At 42.3% G+C, this 21,420-nt stretch overlaps 1 long non-coding RNA gene and 2 pseudogenes across 2 annotated transcripts; all 3 read right to left on the bottom strand.

Annotated features, from left to right (window-relative positions):
* Positions 1-1,161: 1,161 nt before the first annotated feature.
* Positions 1,162-16,844, bottom strand: LOC150064961 (uncharacterized). Of its 2 annotated transcripts, none has more exons than XR_016534872.1 (4): positions 16,676-16,844; positions 3,875-4,021; positions 3,567-3,679; positions 1,162-1,276 (listed from the first exon to the last, which is right to left on the bottom strand). It is a non-coding gene; the product is annotated as an uncharacterized LOC150064961 (long non-coding RNA). The 2 variants fall into 2 exon arrangements; XR_016534873.1 differs by having other exon boundaries at positions 1,163-1,276; positions 16,701-16,844.
* On the bottom strand, positions 7,541-7,937 carry LOC150064963 (large ribosomal subunit protein eL42-like; annotated as a pseudogene).
* LOC150064962 (PC4 and SFRS1-interacting protein pseudogene) lies at positions 13,006-15,917 on the bottom strand (annotated as a pseudogene).
* Positions 16,845-21,420: the final 4,576 nt, after the last annotated feature.

Raw genomic sequence — 21,420 nt, 5'->3', positions numbered from 1 at the left:
TGTATTTTTTTGGCTTTCTGAGTTAATGCCCAAAATATTTTAGGAGTGATTTATAGGTAGGAAACCAGAAAATTTCTTTCCTTTATATAGCATTTTGTATAGAGAAATATACTTTGATGAATCATTTATTGTTTTTTTTTCTTCTTCTGATGACAACTACCCCCAATCACTCTACAAATGAAACCACTAACTTTATTCCAGCCAATCACAACCATTTACAGTCTCCTTTCTACTGCATTTCCCACTCTGAGCTCTTGAGACATCCAGATGATGCTTTGAAATCAATATGATCTCCCTTCCTTCCTTCCTTAAAAGAAATGTATTCTTCAAATCGAGTAAAGTTGGTCACTGCCTCCTGAGCTATCCTTTGTGATAGTCACTCAGAATTATAGAGATGGAAAAATCTAAGAGACTCTGAAGTCCAGCACTAGCTGGCTTATTTTGCAGCTGAGAGCTTACATGACATACATAAAGAACACAATCTAAGTAAGATTCAACTTTCTGCTCTCTCTATTCCCTGTTCCTGATTTGGTTTACTTAGGCAAAGATATCTTCTAAAAACAAATGCTTTTGTTTCTGTGACTATTGGTTGTCCAATTTTTTTCAGAGTTTGGGATCTGCCAGATGATTTTTTTCATGGGTTTTGTGACTTTCCTTTTTTTTTCTCTCACAGCTGCCTGAATTATATTTATTGATGCATATTTTTAACAAGGAATGCAAGAAATCAAGTCTCCTAAAAACTCAGAGCATTTCTCTTAAGGAAGCACAGAAACTACTTGCTAAAAACCTAAATGCCATGACATGCACCCATGGAACTGAGGCAAGAAGTGAAGATTCCGAAATTGTTTATACATGTCCTGTTGTTAAAAAGGAAAGAAGGTCACGGCAGTCTATGGCTGAACTCTCCTACCAGCGCCTGCTAATCGGCATCACCCCCTCAATGGAGCGGCTGCCTGACTCCTGTCATAGACTGGTCCAACTTGAGACCTCTAACCAGAGTTTTCATTACATTATCCTCAAGGACCCTGGTTCTGTATCCCAATTTATTATTCGGAAAATGAGTTCTATGGGCTTACGCCCACAGATGGTCTTTGATGATAGGCTTCCCAAATACACCACATTGGAACCAGGTAATGTAAATAGATGATGAGGCTACTTGGAAAAAGTCCATGGAAATCTTGTTGCAAATTGAAGTGGCTTTTCAAAGCAGAAATAACCAAATAGTGACCTGGAGAAATATTGTTTGTTCTGAGGTTCATAGCAGTATTTCTTGAAGCTGTAGTGGCAATGAAATATATAGAAATAATTTGATAAACTTCTAAGTTAAAGTTTCAGACTAATTCTTGAAAGATGTATTATTTAGATATTCTACTTAAATTCTTCTTTTGAAATGACCAGTGAGACTCAATTTGTACAGCTCCCCGTAGGTGCCCTTTTCTTCTTTAAAATTAGTAGAATGCAATATTTTCTATACATCTTGGCTTGACTGAGATTTAGAGATTTTTTTAGAGATTAAAAAAACAAAATGGATCATTCTATCTTTATCAAGGCTTTCAATGGAGACTATAAAAAGGAAGAAAGCTCTTGCTTTCAGATTAATAGACATATACTTATAAAAGGCAAAGGATCACATAGAGAATGTTAGATTTCTAACATAATATATAGGATGATAAATTTTAATGAGAAGTGTTTCTCTGTTTCCTAATTTCCTCATGTTATTTACAAAGGCTGGAGGCCTAGCTCAATGGCAAAACACTTGCCCTACTGGCCAAGGCCCTAGGTTTGATCCCCAGTATTGGAAAATAAAAAGCACAGGAAGTAGTATTTGATCTTTCTGTGTGATTAGAAACAAATTATGGGGCCAGGAGCATGGCCTAGTGGTAGAGTGCTTGCCTAGCATGCATAAGCCCCTTTTGATACCATATACATAGAAAAAGCTGGAAGTGGTGCTGTGGCCCAAGTTGGTAGAGTGCTAGCCTTGAGAAAGCTCAAGGATAGTGTCTAGGCTATGAGTTCAAGCCCCAGGACTGGTCAAAAAACCCAAATAAAACAAACCCCCAAATTATCAATATAAAAACTCTTCAGAAGTAAAGCATGTTTCCACTCCTCCCCTTCCCTCCCTTTCTCATCTCCTTTCCTTTTTTGTGCCAGTACTGAGCTCTGAACTCAGGGCCTTGTAATCTCCTTAGCTTTTTCTTTCAAGGCTGGTGCTCTACCACTTGAGCCATACCTCCACTTTCAGTTTTTTGCTAGTTAATTGGAAACAAGAGTCTATCAGATTTGTTTGCTTGGAGGACTTGGAACTACAGTCCTCAAATCTTGCCTCCTGAGTAGCTAGAATTGCAGTTGCCTAGCTGAAACAGATGTAGGTTCTATCCTGGTTCAGCCATTGTTCGTGGGTAGTTTTTGTCTTTATGGTCAAAGAACATCTCCTTTACATTCAAATTCTATGATAACATTCTAAGCTGGGAGAAGTATGGTAGTTTGATGCTAAGCAAGTGCTCTACCACTGAGTTATACGAATAACCTCTTCAATCTCCTTTTTATAAGGAAGTAGTTTTCTCAGAAAGCTTCTTTCTATTTCTAGTAGCCACCTTTCCCTGCAAGCCGGTAGATGAATATATAGTTCTATAGGAAAGGCAGACAGAAGGAGATTGTAGTGGGCATGGAAGAAATCAATCTACTACTTCTACCATAGAAAATGTCCTAAATGTATTTGATGAAAATCATTACCACTAGGTCTTTGTCTCGCTAAATCTTTTTTCCCTTCTCCTAAACCTTATTGCTATGAATATCTTGTGAGCTCTTGGAAACTTGGTGACTTGGTTCTGGGGTGCAAATTGTTGACTAGTAAGTTAGCTCCAGTTTATGTTCCATTTCAAAGGATGAATTCAAATATTTTTTTTGTGGGTTGTGGAGCTTGAAATCTGGGCCTGGACACTGTCCTTGAGCTCTTCAGCTCAAGGCTAGCACTTGAGCTACAGAAACACTTCCAGTTTTCTGGCGGTTAATTGGAGATAAGAGTCTCATGGACTCTCATAGACTCAAAGCCCAGGCTGGCTTTGAACCATGATCCTCAGATCTCAGCCTCCTGAATAGCTAGGATTATAGGCGTGAGCCACCAGCACCTGGCTTCAAGCATTTGTTTCCTGTATGTTTAGACTAGTTAGGAAGACATTCTTTTAAGTATACTTGGGATACTTGGGAATCCTAGGCCGTTCACAGTATAAGGCTTGGAGGACTGATGGGGTAGGAGCTCTGTCTTTTCAATCCTTGAGCCATGAGTGGTCACCACATGGGGATGATGGTAATGAGAAATACACATGTCCTCCTGCTTTTCTCATGGTATTACCTTTTTTTGCCAGTCCTGGGCTTGGGCTCAGGGCCTGAGCACAGTCCTTGGGTTTTCTCAAGGCTAGAGCTCTACCACTTGAGCCACAGCACCACTTCTGGCTTTTTTCTATGTATGTGGTACCGAGGAATCGAACCTGTGTCTTCATGCATGCTAGAGAAGCACTCTACCACTAGGCCAAACTCCCGGCCCGGTATTACCTTTTTATACTCACTTTTTCTCTCTGTCCATGAGTTTTACATTCAAGCCTTTCTTATAGACTTAGTCTTCTTGTTGATGCCATTTATTTTGGATCTTAGGTTGGAAGCATATTTAGTCAGGAAAGGACTTTAAAAGGAAAGGGGAAATGATGGCTGAGTAGAGGGACATACAGTATACTTTTACTTGCTTTTCCAATGCTCAGTGGCTCCTTGAAAAGATTGCAGTGACTAATGACCCCTCCAAGGTGGTAGGTTCTGAAACATTATAGAAGACAGCTGAATCCTAACTAATTGCCACTGCCCTTTTATACTCAGGACTTACCTTAGCATATGTTGAAAGAAATGACACAGTGTCTGTGTAGCTCTGATCACTCTGCTCATTTCTGTACCTCATTTTAGGATATTTTCCTCATTCTTATTGTTATCAGTACCCAGTGTGTCTTTCTCTTTCCATCTGCACCTTTCATTACTGTATAAACACCAAAAAAAAGAAGAGACACTCTCTTTACCTGCTCTGATCTTGTAGGATCCGCTAGAACCCAGTTAGCCAGACTAATTTACTGCTTAGAGAAGGGTATTAGATCAGATGTACACCATTATTTCCCCTTTAGTTGGAAATGCCAGAAGGAAGGACACTCAAGTTTATGATTTATGCTGTCCATCTCTGCATAACCAAAGGTTGAATCAACATGTAATTCTTTGACAATGTGGTTCTTTTCAGAACACCAGTTCCAGGATCTACAGGATCTGCAGCAGAGATATCTGAGTGGGTTCGTGAAGTTGAAGCGCACTCCTAGAATTTTAACCACAGATATAATATATGACACTGAGAAGAGATTTGTAAAGAGCCAGGACATGCCTCCTGTTTTTCTTCCTCTACTTCATAAGCCTTTGGTTATTTCTCAAGATAGTTTAAAAAGATGGAACTTACTCTCTTAAAACGAAGTCTATACAATACTTAACGCAAATCGTCAAATTGAAATGTTACTATGGTGTAAAAATCCAAGTTGATCTGCTAAGCTTGATTAAACCTGCAAAACCCATGATCATAGCTGAAAGAATACTGATATAAGGAAAGAAAAAGTGCTTAAGAAGGACTTTCAAGCAGGAATAACTCTTAAAAGCCTAATAAAGGTTTTAGGTTCAATTCCCAACAACTACCTCCCAATTTAAACACTAAGTGAAGTCTGTGATTACAGAAAATGTTGACAAATTTAACAGTTTATTTTTTCAAATTCCTGTAGGTGTAGAGATCAGTCTAAGAATATTTTCAACATGTTTATTACTCAGTGGAATAAGGAAGGAAGTAGTATCCATGAAATAAACACAGGAAGATTTTAAAAGGCATAAATTTTGTAAAACAAAAGTTTTAAAATAATAGTACACTGGACTTCTTTGAAGAGAAAGGATTAATGACTTGAAAGATAACAGTGAAAGCTTCTAGATCTTAACATAGTACAACAAAGGAGCCTACAAATAAAAGAGTAATTTGAGGAACAAGAAATTCAGAAGTGGAAGAAATTCACAGTGGAAATATGCAAGAAAGCAGAACAGAAAAGAGATGATGTTTAAATTATTAAATCCAAATTAGAAGCTATATAACAATTCGGAACTGAAGATACAATTTAAGGATGTAACACTGCCTAGAAAATAAGACATCCAGAATTCCATGCTTACCCCAGCAAACAATGAATAACTTTAAAAATAAAACAATTATTAAAAAACATAGACCTTGAGTTGAAAAATCTTCTTGATCAATTAGCATTTAAATCTACTGGAAACTTTGGAGTATTAAAAATTAAAGGGAGGCTAGAGGCCAGTGGCTCAAACCTATAATCCTGGTTACTCAGGTTGTTGGGATTTGAGGATTATGTTCAAAGCCAGCTGAGGAAGTAAAGTCAGTGGGGCTCTTATCTCCAATTAATCACTAAAAAGCCAAAGTAGAGCTGTGGCTCAGTTGGTAGTGTGGTAGCCTTTAGTGCAAAAGCTCAGGGATAACACCCAGACCCTGAGTTCAAGCCCCAGGACCCATACAAACACAAAAGAAAAGAATTAAAGGGAGATGGGTTACAGTCAAAGAAATAATATACAAGGGAAGTTTCATTGACAGTAGATATGATAGGCCTCTGGTAGCATATATTATTCAAGTGTATCTGGATTTCTATAACTAGATAACCTATCTTTAAAGAGAGAGGTAAAATAAATATATTTTGAAATGAGAGCTAGCAAAGTGGTAAATACCTGTTAGTTTGCAGCATTTGGGAAACTTACATGGAAGAATCACAAGTTCAAGGCTTGCCTGGCTTCAAGCAAGACAAAAATAATTTTTAAAAAGTGTTTATTACAGTCCTTCAGTAAAAAAAACTACTTCTAGTATATGCTGTAGAAAAAATGGAAGAAATATTCTCGACTATGTAAATTTATAGATGCATTAAAATAGATTTCTGGGTTTAATTTCCCAATATTTTATTTTAAAAATTGCCTTTGTAAGTTGGATGATCATGGCTCATGCCAGTTATCCTACTCAGGAGGCTGAAATCTAAAGATCACAATTCAAAGCTAGCTTTGGTAGGCAAGTTTTTGAGACTCTTATCTCCAATTAGCCATCACAAAAAAGCTGGAAGTGGAGCTGTGGCTCAAGTGGTAGAGTAGTAGCCTTAAGAAAAAACACTCAGGGACAGCATGCAGACCTTGGGCTTAAGCTTCGGACTAGGTACAAATAATTTGTCTTCGTATAATAAGTGCCACTATTATTTGTTTTCTTGATAATGACCATTCTAATTGGGGGGAGGTAGAATCCCAATGTGGATTTCTTTTACGGCCAGAAATGTTGAACATTTCCTCATGTGCCTATTGGCTATTTTTATTTCCTGAAAAGCAGTCTCTTTTTAATTCTTTCAGCCCACTTGTTAACTGGTTGGTTGTTTCTTTGAGGCTTTGTTATTGGGGCTTAATTTTTTGAGCCCTAGTTTTTTTTGTTTTTTTGTTTTTTCCATCTCTGGGAACTGAACTCCAGGTCTAGGCACTGTCCCTGAGCTTTTTTGCTCAAAGTAGCACTCTACCATTTGAGTCACAGTGCCACTTCTAGCCTTTTCTGTTTATGTGGTCCTATGGAATCGAACCCAGGGCTTCATGCATACTATGCAAGCACTCTATCACTAAGCCACATTTCCAGTCCTCTAGGTATATTTTTGACACGAGACCCTTGTCATATGTCTAGTAATGTCTTCTCCTACTCTGTGTGCTCTCTATTTATCTTGCTAGCTCTGCAGTTCAATGCAATCCCATGTATCCAGCCTTTCTTTGATTTGTTGTGATTCTAGATCTTTGTTTAGGAAGTTTTGAATTGTGCCAAGGAATCCTAGTGTATCCCCCATCTCTTCCTGTAATTTTATCAGGGTATCTGCTCTTACTTTGAAGTCTTCAATCCATTTAGAGTTGATTCTGGTGCAGGGTGAGTACAAGGCTCTAAGTTTTCTATACTTATATAACCATTCTGCCAGCACCATTTGTTGAAGAGACTGTCTTTCTTCCATTTGATAATTTTGGCTCCCTTATCAAAGATTAGGTGGCCATAGGTCTGTGGGATCATTACTGGGTTTTCAATTCTATTACATTGGTTCTCAGGCCTGTTCATGTGCCAGGACCAAGCTGTTTTTGTTTCTGTTTTTAATTTAAAAAATTGTCTTCTTATACTTTTTGTCAGTCATGGGGCTTGAATAATGGGCCTGACTGTTGTCTCTGAACTCTTTTGCTCAAATCTAGTGCTCTACCGTTAGAGCCACAGCATCATTTCTGGTTTTCTGGTGGTTAATTCCAGATAAGAGTTTCATAGAATTTCAAACCATTTTGAACCTCAGATTTCAGCCTCCTGAGTAGCTAGAATTATCAGAATGAGCCACTTCCCCACCCCTCCCCCAATTCCTGCACCTGGCTCCAAGCTGTTGTGTTTTTTTTTTTTTTTGAATTTGACCTCAAGATTTTATTGTCTTCATATCAAAAGCTGGAACTTAGACATCACGGTGGTACTGTCTTCATAATAAAAGTTGCAACTTAGAACTGGATCACCTGCCCCTTTCTCTTTTTATCTCCACCCAGTTCAAAATGTTTGCATCTTTTAATAGCTAGCATTCTCTTAGATCTGCAGTTGGGCTCAACACATTCAAGTCTCAGTACAATGTTCTTTGTGGTCTTAGCTTTTTTCCGGAAAATGGGCTTAGTCTGACCACCATAGCCACTCTGTTTTCTGTCATAACGATGATTTTCCTGGGCATAAAGAGAATCCTTGCCCTTCTTGTACTGTGTTACTTTGTGAGGCTGGTGCTGCCACACTTCTTACAGAAAGTCCAGCGGGTTTTGGGAATGTTAGTTAACCATGATGGCATGAAGCCTGCAGCAGTGCCAAAAAAAGCTCCAAGCTGTTTTTTTTTATAACTACAGCTTAAAACAGAGTTTGAAGTTTGGTATTGATATTCCTCAAGTACTGTTTTTCCTGCTAAGGATTGTTTTCATTATTTGGGATCTTCTATCATTCCAAATGAATTTCTGGATTGCTTCTTTCATTTCATCAAAGAATGTTGTTGGGATATTGATGAATATTATATTGAATTTGATAGCTTTGGGCAGTATTTTGGCATTTTTATGGCTTACTTTTGGATTCTTAAAATACTTTACTGTTTTTCTTTCCCCTTTTCTAGTTGTTTGCTGGTTATAGATTATCTTCTCATTCTCTTAATCTGTTAGTAACCAATGCTTATTAGTTCGTTAATTATATTCCAGATGTGCCATCCATTAGAGCCATTTATTACCATGTACCTCAGTCTCCGCACAAATGTCATTGTTGTCATGTATTTTAATTCTATATAAAGGGTCTCTGCTATGGTTCTCAGTGTGAGACCATAGGGACTATAGTGTTGAGGACCCCAATGGGTTTTCAGTGTGTTGAGGTGACAGAACCAGAATCCATCTTCAAAAATAGATGAATAGTGTTTGGGGGGATTGGTCTTCAGAGTGTTGGTTTTTGTAAAGCAAGGCTATCAGAGGCCTTGGCTGCTTCTACATGAATCAGGTTTCATTTTTACTTCTCTTAAAGTTGTGTTATAATAAGTGGAGTGATCCTTACAGGTGTGTTGAGATGTTTGGATTTTTTGACAACCCGCTTGTAAGCCAAGTAAATCTGCTGTTTATGAATCTCTGGTATTTTGTCATAGGAACGCCAAATGAACCTAAGACACAGAATTACCTCCTAAGATTTGGGGGGCTAAAATCTCACTCCTTGGCATTTACCCAAAAGTCCAGAGACAAGGACATCCTAAAGCCACAACGATGTTCATTGCAGCACTATTTACCATAGCAAAGATATGGAACCAACTCAGATGCCCCTCAGTTGATGAGTGGATCAACAAGATGTGGTATTTATACACAATGGAATTCTACGCTGCCATCAGAAAGAATGACAATGCTCCATTTAGAAGGAAATGGAAAGACTTGGAAAAATCATATTAAGTGAAGTAAGCCAGACCCAAAGGAATATAGGAATAAAGGAATATGGTTTTCCTCATTTGTCATAATTAGTACACATCTAGGACTCTCTAAGCAGAGGATTACAATAGCGCAAAACCTAGATAAGGTCATATAGGATGAGACTAAATGAAAGGTTCTCTAGGATTCAGAAATAAGAGCGTTATATTGAGTGATTGTTGTTCTTAATGTACTATGGTTATTTCTCTTCTCCTTTGTTGCCCTTTGGTTAATCTCATATTGTTACTGACTTTGTTACCTGTTAGTTATATTGTATATGCATTTATTTATTTGAAATAGGAAAGGGAAGGGGGGAAAACCAAGATGATTGGGAGGGAGTGGGAGAGGGAAATGGGGACAAAAGCATAAGAAGGGGTGTGAGAAGTAATGCACCTACTATCCGGTGAATGTAACTGTAACCCCTCTATACATTACTTTGATAAAAAATGAACAAAAAAAGATTTGGAGGGCAAAGAGGAAAAGTACAAATGGAGATCTGTGTTTCCGACAGGTAAGAGTTTAAATCAACCTAACAAACTCTCAAAATGCATCTATTTTCCACATCCACCAATAACCTTTCATGACAATTTGGAAGGCCAAATTTAAAATTTGAATTCTACAAGGTTAGACCTTTGTAGGGTTCCACAGTAGAATATGATGGTATAAAAGGAGTGCTCTTTAGCCAGGGGCTTGGAGGTTCTAAGATTAGAATTCACAGCAGCAATGAGAGGGAAAGTAAGAGACAGAAAATTGAACAAGGAATATATCTAAATGGACTCTGTGTTATAAAGATTTCTATGAATTCCTGGACCTGATGGGGAAGGCCACAAATCACTGTCACCCACAATATGTATGTGTGTGCATATATATACATATATATGTATATATACATATATACATACACACATGCCGATATATATGTTAATATACATATAGAAGTGTGTGCATACATACATGCATATAGACAAATATACAACATATACAACAAATACACATATATGATACAACACATATACACAGTTATGTGTAAACTATATGGCATATATGCATACACATATGGTGACATGTATATATGAAAAAAATTTCCTACTGTTCTCATATTCTCACTCAATTTTTAGCTTCCAGTGAAGTCCTATCATTTGAGACATGCCTACACATCTGGCTTTTTGCTGATTAATTGGAAATAAGAGTCTCTCAAATTTGTCTTCCTGAATTTCTGGTTCAAAACCAAGATTTTTAGACCTCAGCCTCCTAATTAACTAGAATTATAGGCATGAGCCATTAGAGCCCAATACAATCTTTAAATATGTTTTGTTAGCTAGAACCAAGAGATGAAGTAGTCTGAGAGGTATTCAGATAGCTGTCCTTTCTCTTCTGTGTGAACAAATCTGCTTTAGATTTGGATGGGGAACTTCTCAGATAAAAAGAATGCCATATTGATAAAAGGCCGTGATTGATGCTGTGATAAGAATCTAACCTTTATTTATTTCCTCAAATTTCTTGCATACATGTACTTCTAGGGCATTTCAAGTTCTTTCTGACATAGGCCATAAGTCTCTAAAATAGGCCTCTAAGGCCATTGATCCTTTGTCTTATAGACTCCACAAGTGACTTTCTATGTCTATTTCAGAGTTAGACCTCAGACAATTACGTGACCTCTGGGTCACTTGATATTTGGTCTTTTAGTTGCCCCCCATTTTTTTTGGTTCTACCTTCTTCCTGACCCTCCCCCCACAGATCTGAGGACTGAACTCAGAGCCTGGCACTTGCCAGGCAAGTACTCTTCCACTGAGTTAAATCCCTAACCCCTATATTTGGTCTTTTGGGCCAATCTCTGGACTAAGTCTCTATTCCTTTACCACATCCTCCTCTAGAAGAAGTATCACTGCTCCTCTCATCAAAGCTTCTGGGTTAGCTAAAGCCAAAGTTGTTTAGATCCTTGCTGCTTGATATGTTGCAACAAGATCCAGAAAGGTCAATGATTTCTTTTTGACTTAGAGGTTAGGGCGATTTCTGTCTGAGGACTCATTTGTGACACAGGTTCATGGATCCTGAAGGGACAGCCCCAGTGAGTTGAGCTTCTTTTGAAGATATTATTTCAATTTCTTCCCTAGTTTACTGTTGAGAAGGAAATCTCCAGGAAGGATGGGGAAGACTGCCTGACCTATGAGAGCTTGGAAGCTGGAGGCCAAATGTCCAAGATTTTTGGACTGCATACAGTAAACCCATACACTTTTCCCCCCACAACACATCATGTTCCAGGTGATGAATTTTAGATGGCATGGAAGATTGTGCCTCAGTCTAGAGTCTGTGAAACACCCTCTGCAAGACCTTGGCTAGGTTAGAGCAGAGATGGTAGGATTAGGAGCAGGGATTGAAACTGAATCTAGGCAGGAGGGAGATGTTTTAATGGAGATTGGGGTAGGGTTTCAGGAAAGGCTCCAGGTTGAATTCAGGACAGAGGTATAGTATAAGGAAGCACTAGGGATTCAGGGATTCAGGTTTAAGTAATCCCCAAACACTCTACCATACCCATTTTCTACACCTTTTCTAAATGCTATCTCCATGTGAGCTGTCTTATGTCTCATAATTTACCATCACTTTCATAAGCTGTGAAGCCTTTTGTTTGTTGCCAGAGTCCAGAAATCTTATTTGATTTCCTATAATGTGGGAAGACAAGTTGTAGGGAAGTAAATCCTGGCAATTATGCAGGAGAAGTACTCTGCCTTGAGGACAACTGTCCTCCTCTCTTTGACATGTAGTGTCAGCATGTTTTTATTTAACAAATACTTAATGCTGGAGCCTAAGAGCTATTGATAACTTTACTCTCAGGCTCTGCCTCCAAGCTTGCGGTGAGGCTGTAGAGAGCTGTCCTACATGGATCAAGGACTGTGCACATATAGAGGAGAGTCCACTATCCAACAGCATTGCTGAACTGCCAAGCAACCTATGCAAGCAGCCAATTTTTGTCTGGAAATTGGGGCCTTGCTTGCTTGTGTTTGTCTAAGAGCTTGAAGAGTATTATTAGGCTATTTCAGATCTTACTTTTTTTTTAATTTAGGCACTCACAAGCTATAAACTGTCCTCTTGGGACTGCCTTTGCTGTATCCCAAAATTGCTCTTTCATTTTCATTAGAATTTAGTAACTTTAAGTTTTCTTCCCTTCTTTCTTCTATTTCTTTTTTTCTTTCTGCTGGTCCTGAGACTTGAACTCCTGGCCTAGAAACTGTTCCTGGGCCTCTTTATACTTAAGGCTAGCACTCTACCACTTGGGCCACAGAGCCGCTTCTAGCTTTTTCTGAGCAGTTTTTTTGTCAGTCCTGGGCCTTGAACTCAGGGCCTAGGCACTATCCTTGGGATTTCTCAGGGCTAGAACTCTACCACTCGAGCCACAGTATCATTTCTGGCTTTTTCTATTTATGTGGTACAGAGGAATCGAACCTGGGTCTTCATGCATGTTAGGCAAGTACTCTACTACTAGGCTAAACTCCCGGCCTAGGTCTTGCTTTTTGATTCAGTTTTCCATTCTATGTCGATCTGCTGCTTCTTTCTCTTGTTGGCCTTTTAGCAGCTTCCTCCTGTGAGAAGTCTGAAAGTTTCTTCCACCCTTTCTCTTCTTTTCACCTTCTTGGTCATCTCCTTCTTCAGAATCAGATGTTGAAGTAACTCCCATTTTAGCTAAACTTTTCTTTTGATTCTACTTCTTTCTTTCCTTCCTTTTTGTCTGGTTCTTTTCTTGGTTTATCTTCTTCCTTCTGTCCCTCTTCATCCTTTTGTTTTCTTTTTGCCATTCCTGGGGCTTGAACTCAGGGCCTGATCCCTGCCGTTGGACTTTCCTCAAGGCTAGTGCTCTACCCACTTGAGCCACAGCACCACTTCTGGCGTTTTCTATGTAGGTGGCACCAACGAATTGAACCCGGGTCTTCGTGCATGCTAGGCAAGCACTCTAACACTAGGCCAAACTCCTGGCCCCCTCTTCATCCTTTTTAAGCTCTTCTTTGGTGGTTTTTCCTCTTGCCCTTTTTCTTACTTTTGCCTTCCTCAGTGGTCATGTCACTCTGAAGGACAGGGCTATTTTCCTGTTTTAGGTCTGCCTGTTGGTTTTGGAGTCTTGACTTCAGTAGCGGCAGGCTGTCCTCTTTTAGGACTTTGAGATTAACATATGCTGTTGGTGTTGTCACTATTCCTGCCTCCTCAGGTTCTATTTGTTTTTCTGCCTTTCTCCTTCTCCCTCTTCTAGCAGCTTTTGGAGTAGTTGTGTCAACTGCTTTAGTCACATCCTCATTGCTGGCTTTTTCTTCTTGATCGGTATCTTCCTTGGAAACACTAGTTTCTTTTTCTTCAATTTCAACACCAGATGGATGCATTTGATTGGTTGATGCCTGTGCACTTGAAAATTTCACTTTTGGATTGTTATATATCTCCGATAAACTTTCATTGAAATCTTTTCGCTTATTTGGTTTGCTGTACTTTTCCTTATTTTCTGAGTAAGGAAATATTTCCTTTGGTCCAAAATAAAAGAGCAAATAAAATGGATAGTTTGTAGGTGGTTTTTCAGCTCCATCAGGAACTTCATCTACTTGAGCTGGCCAATGGGGATAACCTTTCATCCTGGCAAAGACGAGGTCATGTTTCAGGGTCCTGAGACCTGGCGCTGGGCGGGTGGGTGGAGGGATGTGGGAGCGAGGCTGCGAACCTGGGTCCTACCCCGTGTCTCTCTGTTCCCAGGCTGGCCGGGAGTCTACTCCCCCACCACTCATTAGTTCTTAATTTGATCTATGTTGTTGTATTTTCTTTTTGTGTTTATCTGACTGATCTATTTTTCTCCAGTTTATCTTCAGTCTTTGGTATTTTCAGCTTATTCCACTCTATTAACAAGCTGTGTCTGTGTGTGTGTGTGCGTGTGTGTGTGTGCGTGTGTGTGTGTGTGTGTGCTCATATTGGTACTTGAACTAAGGGCCTTCAGTTCTTTGTTTTTTCCTTCCTTCCTTCCTTCGTTCCTTCCTTCCTTCCTTCCTTCCTTCCTTCCTTCCTTCCTTCCTTTCTTTCTTTCTTTCTTCCTTTTCCTGGTCCTGGAGCTCAAATTCTGGGTGTGGATGCTGTCCCTGAACTTCTTTGTGCTCAAGGCTAGTACTCTACCACTTGATCCATGGTGCCACTTCCTTTTTTTTGTCTGTGATTAATCAGAGATAGTTTCATGGACTTTCCTGAGTGGTCTAGCTTTGAATCATGATTCTCAGATAGCAGCCTTCTGAGTAGCTAGAACCATAGGCATGAGCCACCAGTACCCAGTGGACCTTCAGTTCTTGCTGAACTTTTTCATGCAAGTCTGATTCTCTAACACTTGAGCCAAAACTTCACTTTCATCTCTTTGCTGATTAAGTGGAGGTAATTTCATAGACTTTGAGCTGCAATCCTCAGATCTCAGCTTCCTGAATAGGTAGGATTACAGGTAGAAGGTACAAATCCTCAGAGCCTGACCTTAGCAAGACTTCGTATTTGGTTATTGTGTTTTTAGTTTCCAAATTTTCATTTTTATTTCTTTCATTGTTTCTGTCTTTCTGGAATTCTACTTTCATATTCTACATTGTCTTACCTATTAAACTCATCTGATTAGAATTTTCGTTCAGTTAGCTATTTGTATCTTCTTTGATTGCAATTAAGCACCTATATATCTTTTTTATTTCACTGATCATTCTTGTCATTGCTTTTAAAAAATCTGTGGCAGTCCTAGGGTCTGAGCCCAGTCAGAGCCTGAGTGGTATCCCTGTGCTTCTTTTATTCAAGTCTAGTGTTCTACCACTTGAGCTCCACTTCTGACTTTTTTTTGGTAGCTTATTGAACATAAGAATCTCTTGGGTTTTCCTTCCTGGGCTGGCTCCAAACCATGGTACTCAGAGTTTAGCTTCCTGAATAGCTAAGATTGTAGGAGTGAGATACTGGATCCTGGTGTCATTGGTCTTTTGACTTCTCAGTTTTTTGGAGGACCTGTATTTCACTGTTTTCATTCTAGCAATATTTCTACATTGCGATTTATGCAGTTGAATGCAAGTTTTTGGTTGGAATATTTGTCTATGACCTTGCAGTTAGAGATTTTTACAGTGTTTTTGTGTATATGGGTGATGGCAGAGTTATGAATTTTTATGATTAGTGTTCAATCACCACTCAAGACATTGGTTCCAGTCTCCTATTCCACTCAGAGGAAGCTTAGATTCTATTATAGGCACTTGTTCCTTTCTCAGGCCGTGGTGTCTGGCATTTCCATGATTCTTTAAGGTCCATGAATTTCCTGGATGGAGTTGAGACTGAAAATGTTGTTCAACCAAGCATCAGCATTCTTTTTTTTGTCTCTTGGTGAATTCAAAGATGCAGTTAATGTGTGCAGGGCCTGCGAATTTCCTTGTCAGGTTTTTCTATATCCTCTACATTTATTTATTTGATTGTGAGACTTGAACTCAGGGTCTGGGTGCTGGCCCTGAACTATTTTACTGTATCACTTTAAACCACAGCACCACTTCCACTTTTCTAGTGGTAAATTGGAGATAAGAGTCTCACAGACTTTCCCACCCAGGAAGGATCCTCAGACCTCAGCTTCCTGAGTAGCTAGGGTTGCAGATATGAGTCACTAGCCACCTGGCTTCTGCATCACTTTTAAGACCATACATGATGGTACACAATCAGTAGTGGCACAGAGTTAATGAATCCATGTTGTTCTGCTACTAGAAAGTTCATGGGATATCTAGAATCTAGATCACTGTGCCACCAGCTATAATTTCTTTAGCAGTTTTACCTAAGACACAATTTTCTGCTTGTTTCACTTCCAAACTGCTGAGAAGCTGGAACATGTTCTCTGCCTCTGTCTATACCACCATCTTTGCTCTCCCACTAACCTAATTTTTGATAATAATGATACTGAAGCTTTGGGAATCTGGACTCTTGAGGTCAAGACCTGTCTATGTTAAAATTAACCAAATTCAAGGGATGGCATTTGTTTTCTAAGCCATAAAACTATGCTCTGAAAATTGAATGGGCCATTAGCTCAGGGAGTTCCCCAATCCCTACCTTATCTCACCCAACCCGACCCCCGCCACCATGGCTGTAAATCTGTGATTTTTGCCGGGTAGACCCTGATTGACAACTCCTCCTCCTCCTCCTATCTTGGGTGCGAGGAGTTCCTTGCCTGGCTTGTAACCCGCAATAAACCTTGCTTTTGCATTTCGGATGCCTCAATCTCGATCGTTTTCTTTGGGGACCCCGACTCAGGGCACAACATGTGTAACTTCTAGAGACTCTGAAAAGGGTTCCATTCTTTGCTCTTTCTATCTCCTAGTAGCCACCTTCATTTACTGGCTTGCAGTTCTTCCTTGGTCTAAAGTCAGCAGTGTGTGTGTGCACACATGCATTTCATCGCTGCATTCTCACACAGGCAGATACATTCATCTTCAATCACCCCTTGTCCTTAACCCTTCTTCTCCTGCTGGTGCCTCCTCCTCCCCCAGCTTGCTTTACTTTTCTCTCTTTTGTCAGTCTGCATTCATTACATCGAAAGTTTGAACCCAGGGACTACCATTGCTAAGTGGGCGCTCTCCCCCTTGAGCCACACCTCCAGTCCAGCCCACACGTCTCACTGGGGGCTCTTTAGGACCCTTCTGTGGAATTGAGTGGTATTAGGACACTGGCGGTCCAGAGCTGCTGCAGCAGGCAGGGGGGCTGCCAGCCCCCCCAGCAGGAAGGGGGTGCAGCCCCTTGTTCCGGGTACCCGGCCTCAGCCCCCAGACCTGGGTCTGGCCGGCTGGGTTTAACGTCCCACAGGTAATCGGTTATTTCTGGTTCTCCCAGGGCGCAAGCGCGAATCGTGGGCCCGGTGGGCGGGGCCGGGCGGGGCGGGGCGGGGCGGAGGGAGTCCGAGGCGCCCAGCTCGGGAGCGACGGTTGAGGTGACTGTGGCCCGGGCTGCCTCTGCCTCGACACCCCAGGATACCTAGCTGTTCCTTATCCCAGGCTCCCCGGGACCGTTCACCAAACCCTCAGCCCCTCCTCCAGGTCTGCCGCGGGACCCCAGCCGGCCCTAGGTCCCGCCCGGGGCCTTTTGCCTCCAGTTGCCTTGAGATCCCGGCCGGATTCTGTTCTCTCGCCCCAGGCAGCCCTGTGATTGGGGCCGGTCCTCTTCCCTTGGTCCGGGATTGCCTGGAGACCCCAGCCGGCCCTCCTGCCCCTTCCCCTGGGCTCCCTGGAATCTTGTCTGGCTTCCCTCCCCCAGCCCCACGCCACCCTAAGACCCCATCCAGCCCCTCATCCTGAGTTGCACTTAGCGGTCGGCCTCTGCTACCCCAAGATTCCAGCTGCCTCCTGGTCCCTCTTCCAGGGCCGCCCTCAGACCCTATCCATCTCCCTCTCCAACCTTCCTCTTGCCCAGGTCTTCGCAGATACATTTCCAGAGTTGCCCTGGGCTCTAGAACCAACAGGGAGGCAGCCTAGAGTAGCAGGTCCTCACCCACGCCAGATCGGAGACCTGGGACAGCCAGCCATGCTAGAAACTACTAGAAACGTCCTTGGTAAAGCATCCATGCATGTAACCAGCGATTTCTGGTTTTATTTAAAACTCTCAAAGGGCCCAAACCGGGGTCTCCAGACACATGTGGACAAGGGAAATCCAATGTTTGTGCATGCAGATATGGAAGCTTAAAACTCAGAAACCTCTTGCTCTACTTAGCTTTTTTGCTCAAGGCTAGTGTTCTATTACTTGAGCCACACCTTTACTTCTGACTTTCTGCAAATTCTCAGATCTCAGCCTTCTGGCTTCTCTACCAGTAGAGGCAGTTTTCCTGTTTCCTAGTGCATACTGTCCTTTGTCCTCTGTATCTGTCTCCCAAAGGACCTGAAGCAGAAGCTGTGCCTGTATGAAGGAGCAAGACACACTTGTCATGAGGAACATGAAGTTCAAGTTGCTGCAGCTGTCCTGGGTGAACTGGGAGCTGAACTGATCCCAGGAGAAGAATGTTCACTGTGTTGAGGAGTCTGGTGTGGCTGAGCTGCCTCCAGTTGATCTTGGGTCACTGGGTTCCTTTTCAATATGTGGCTGTTGGAGTGACTACGGCCAGTCCTGATGACGGAGAACAATGGGCTCCTCACAGAGGAAGCTGGACCACTGAGAGAAGCTGAAGGAATCTCTGGTGAGGAGGTAAGGGTCAAGTGGGTGAGCTGTACCTGTGGGGCTGCCTTCTGCCCTGCCCCTGTGACCCTGGTGATCTCGTCACACTCAAAATCTGCTCACCTGAAGTTTGGCTGGTGCTGTGCTGGTGGGAATGTGTTCCTGTATGAGTTTGTCTGGGAGCTGGGTTGTGGCCAGGGATGATTCGGGGTTGTCTGGGTGGGCCAGTGGCTTCAGGGAGGTGGGGAGGAAGGCCTGCTCCAGCCTCTGCTAACTGTGGGCTAGCGGGAAGGGTCCTTGAGCCAAAGGATATAGGTACTTCACACTGTTGGAAAGCAGAAGGTGTATCCTCTCTGGGGTTTCCAAAAGGATCACAACCAAACTGATACCAGTGTTTAGCCCAGTGAAACGCATTATGAATTTCTCAAGTGCAGCAGTAAAAGACTGGATTTATTGAGGCTGCTGAATGTGTGCAGTTGCCCTCCCATTAGCAGAGACCTGACTCAGGGAAAGAAAGGCACATGGCATCTGTGAGAGAGATGTAGTAGACTACTGTGTTTCTTCTTCAGCCTCTACTGGCACTTGCCTGGTGCTCTGTGGGTAGATGCCCATGCTGGCAACATTGGAAAGTTGCTAGTATCTGTTCACCATGTTGGCCCTTGTCAGCTGTCCTCACCCCACTGCCAGTTCCTGAGCTGCCCTCATTTGGATGGTGAAGAGTCTATCAGGACAGCTGAAGACTTGGGTCTACCACAAAGCCTTTGACCCTTCTGTGCCTCACAGACAGCTGGTTCACCAGTGGCCAAATGGCTCCACACTAAGTACCTTTCTGTTTCTCTACCCATAATATTGTTTGGTTAGAAATTGATTAGAAAAGGTTAGGGCTCTAAACTCATTGTCTGAAGTCCTGCAGGAATGCTTGATGGCTGTGTGACATCTGTTCTGTGTGCACAGTGAGCAGTAGTAACAGCATCTGCTCACACTAAGTGTTCAGATCAGATCTGCCATGTAGTGATGTAAGAGCACTGGCTTTACCTACCCTGTACCTGCTGGCCCATAGAAGGCACCATAAATTTAAGAAGCACGGAACTCAGGCCTGTGCTGGGCACCTCGGGAGTGATGGGAGGCTGATCCAGTGCGCATGGTCTTCATGGCCTACTTCCATTCCAGAGAAGCAGTGAGGAGTAGCTGGAGTATGAGCGGCAATGTGAAGCATGTGGGCAAGTGTGGGCCTAATGCTCTTGCTGGTCCTAGGCTGCCCTGGGGTTGTGAGAAATTTTGCTATGGCATTAAATCTGTCTGTGCTTAAATCCATCTGTATGGGAGTTGGCATTCTGTCAGATATATGCAGGATGAAGAGCAATGGATGTTCAAGGCTCAGGGCTGGGTCTGCACTGTGGGCACAGTGTGCTACAGGACCATCGTGCCATGGTTTCCCTGTGATTTGTACTTGAGTCTGTGAGTCCAGGAAGGAGTGAGACTGAAGAAGGCTTCAGTATTTCAGCAGCTCAGACCAACAAAACTGCTTAGAGCATTCCATTGTCAGCACTCAATGTCAAGGGACTTGGCATTGTCATGGTCAGTCTAATATAATAATTGTTTTGTCTGTGGTAAGGGGTCCATAGCTGTTCTTGTGTTTTCAGAAGCTGCTGGTGAAGCTATAGAGAGGGGAGAGATTGGACCAGACCATGGGCTTACACTTAAGGTGGGTGGGGGGCTGCCCTCACCTCACCCCTTTGGCAGTCCCCCTCTGCCAGGAATCCTCACCTCCTCATTTGTGTTCTCTGAATGGGGCAGGAGTTTTGTTCCACACTGCCCATTTTGATCATGGTGTTTTGACAGCAGGAGGGGAATAGAGCTGAATTATTCAACTTGTTCAAGTTGTAATGTCCTTGTTGAAGCCCCAGCAGAGGTGAGCTACTGTCTGTCCTGTACTGTTTGTTATAGGATGATGCATGCTGAGAAAGTAATCACTTTGGGGAATATTCATTCCTTTTAATAATGGTAATCAGTGGGAATAAACTGAGCTTAGGACTAAAGAATCTTGTCATGATGGAGGATTCTTGTCCCCCTCTGAGCCCAGTAGCGGACTGTTATTGATTGACAGCAGGTAGGTAGATGGAGTGGCCCACCCCTAAGTGCTGGTGTGTGTCACAGCACAAGGCTGTTCTCCTTAGCCATCTTTCCTGTCCACTCTTCTGTCCTTTAGGAGGCCACATGTTACGTTCTCCAGCATTATCTGCAGAATGACCACTTCCTCTCTTAACTCCTCCAGATCTCCCCCAGTGCTCTAGGTCTCAGGGAGGTGTAGCACTCCACCTTCCAGATGAGCCATTGAGTGTGGGCCCAGGCCCATTGAGTTTGTTGTGTGTGCTCAGGATTTAAGACTTCCACCTTCCTGGTTATTTTTTCCTGCTGCTCTGGTAAAGGAGGCCAGGACTGAGACTGTCTACTACCTCCCCATGGCAGAACTGACTTCAGTTCTCCATCTTTTGACAATACCACTACATTTTCTTTTTGCCTTGAGAGGTCACAGGGTGCCGCCTAGGTCCCGGTTCCAATTTGAACTCCACCTGTAGAACTGAGGCTAGTGGAGGCTGTCCTAGCAGGCTGTTGCTGGGGCTTCCTCCTCTTCTCTGTGAGCGTTAACTAGGTGTCCCTTTTGCAACGGGGGCCACAGTTAATCTGGTGAAAAGCCTCTCAGCTGTGTTTCTTGTTAGGAAGAGCACAGGCCGTGTGTGCCCATCTGGACCAGCCCTGTTGAATAGATGGTATGCTGATGTGCCCAGTGTCTGCCCATAGCACTGGGCGTCAAGTACTAGGATCTGTTGATCTGGCCAAAGTAGCATAGGCTTCCACAGCCAGCTGGAACTTCCACTTTCTTCTTGTGTTCTTTGCTACTATTTCTATGTCCAATGACCCTGTTGTAAGCATGGCTGGTCCTTAGGAGGCCATGTGCAACATCATGTCTTAACGTTCTCCCCTCTGCCCTGGTCTAGGCCCTTAGTAGGATTGACTGTATCTCCTCCAGGACTGAGCAGTAGGGAGGAGCTGGAGTTTCTCTGCTGTATTGTCTTCATTGAGGAAAATATCTGCTAGGTTGTAGTAACACCTGCCTGTCCTCCCAGCTCCTCAGGAGACTGAAGTCACGTCATCTATACAAGTGTGTTTAGAAGCTGATCAGGACAGAACGTCTGG

This window comes from Megascapheus bottae, chromosome 3, assembly GCF_031878675.1.
Source record: "Megascapheus bottae isolate mThoBot1 chromosome 3, mThoBot2.hap1, whole genome shotgun sequence".
Lineage (NCBI taxonomy): Eukaryota > Metazoa > Chordata > Mammalia > Rodentia > Geomyidae > Megascapheus > Megascapheus bottae.
The sequence above is the reverse complement of the archived record's forward strand: the minus strand, read 5'-3'. Positions and strand labels throughout refer to the sequence as shown.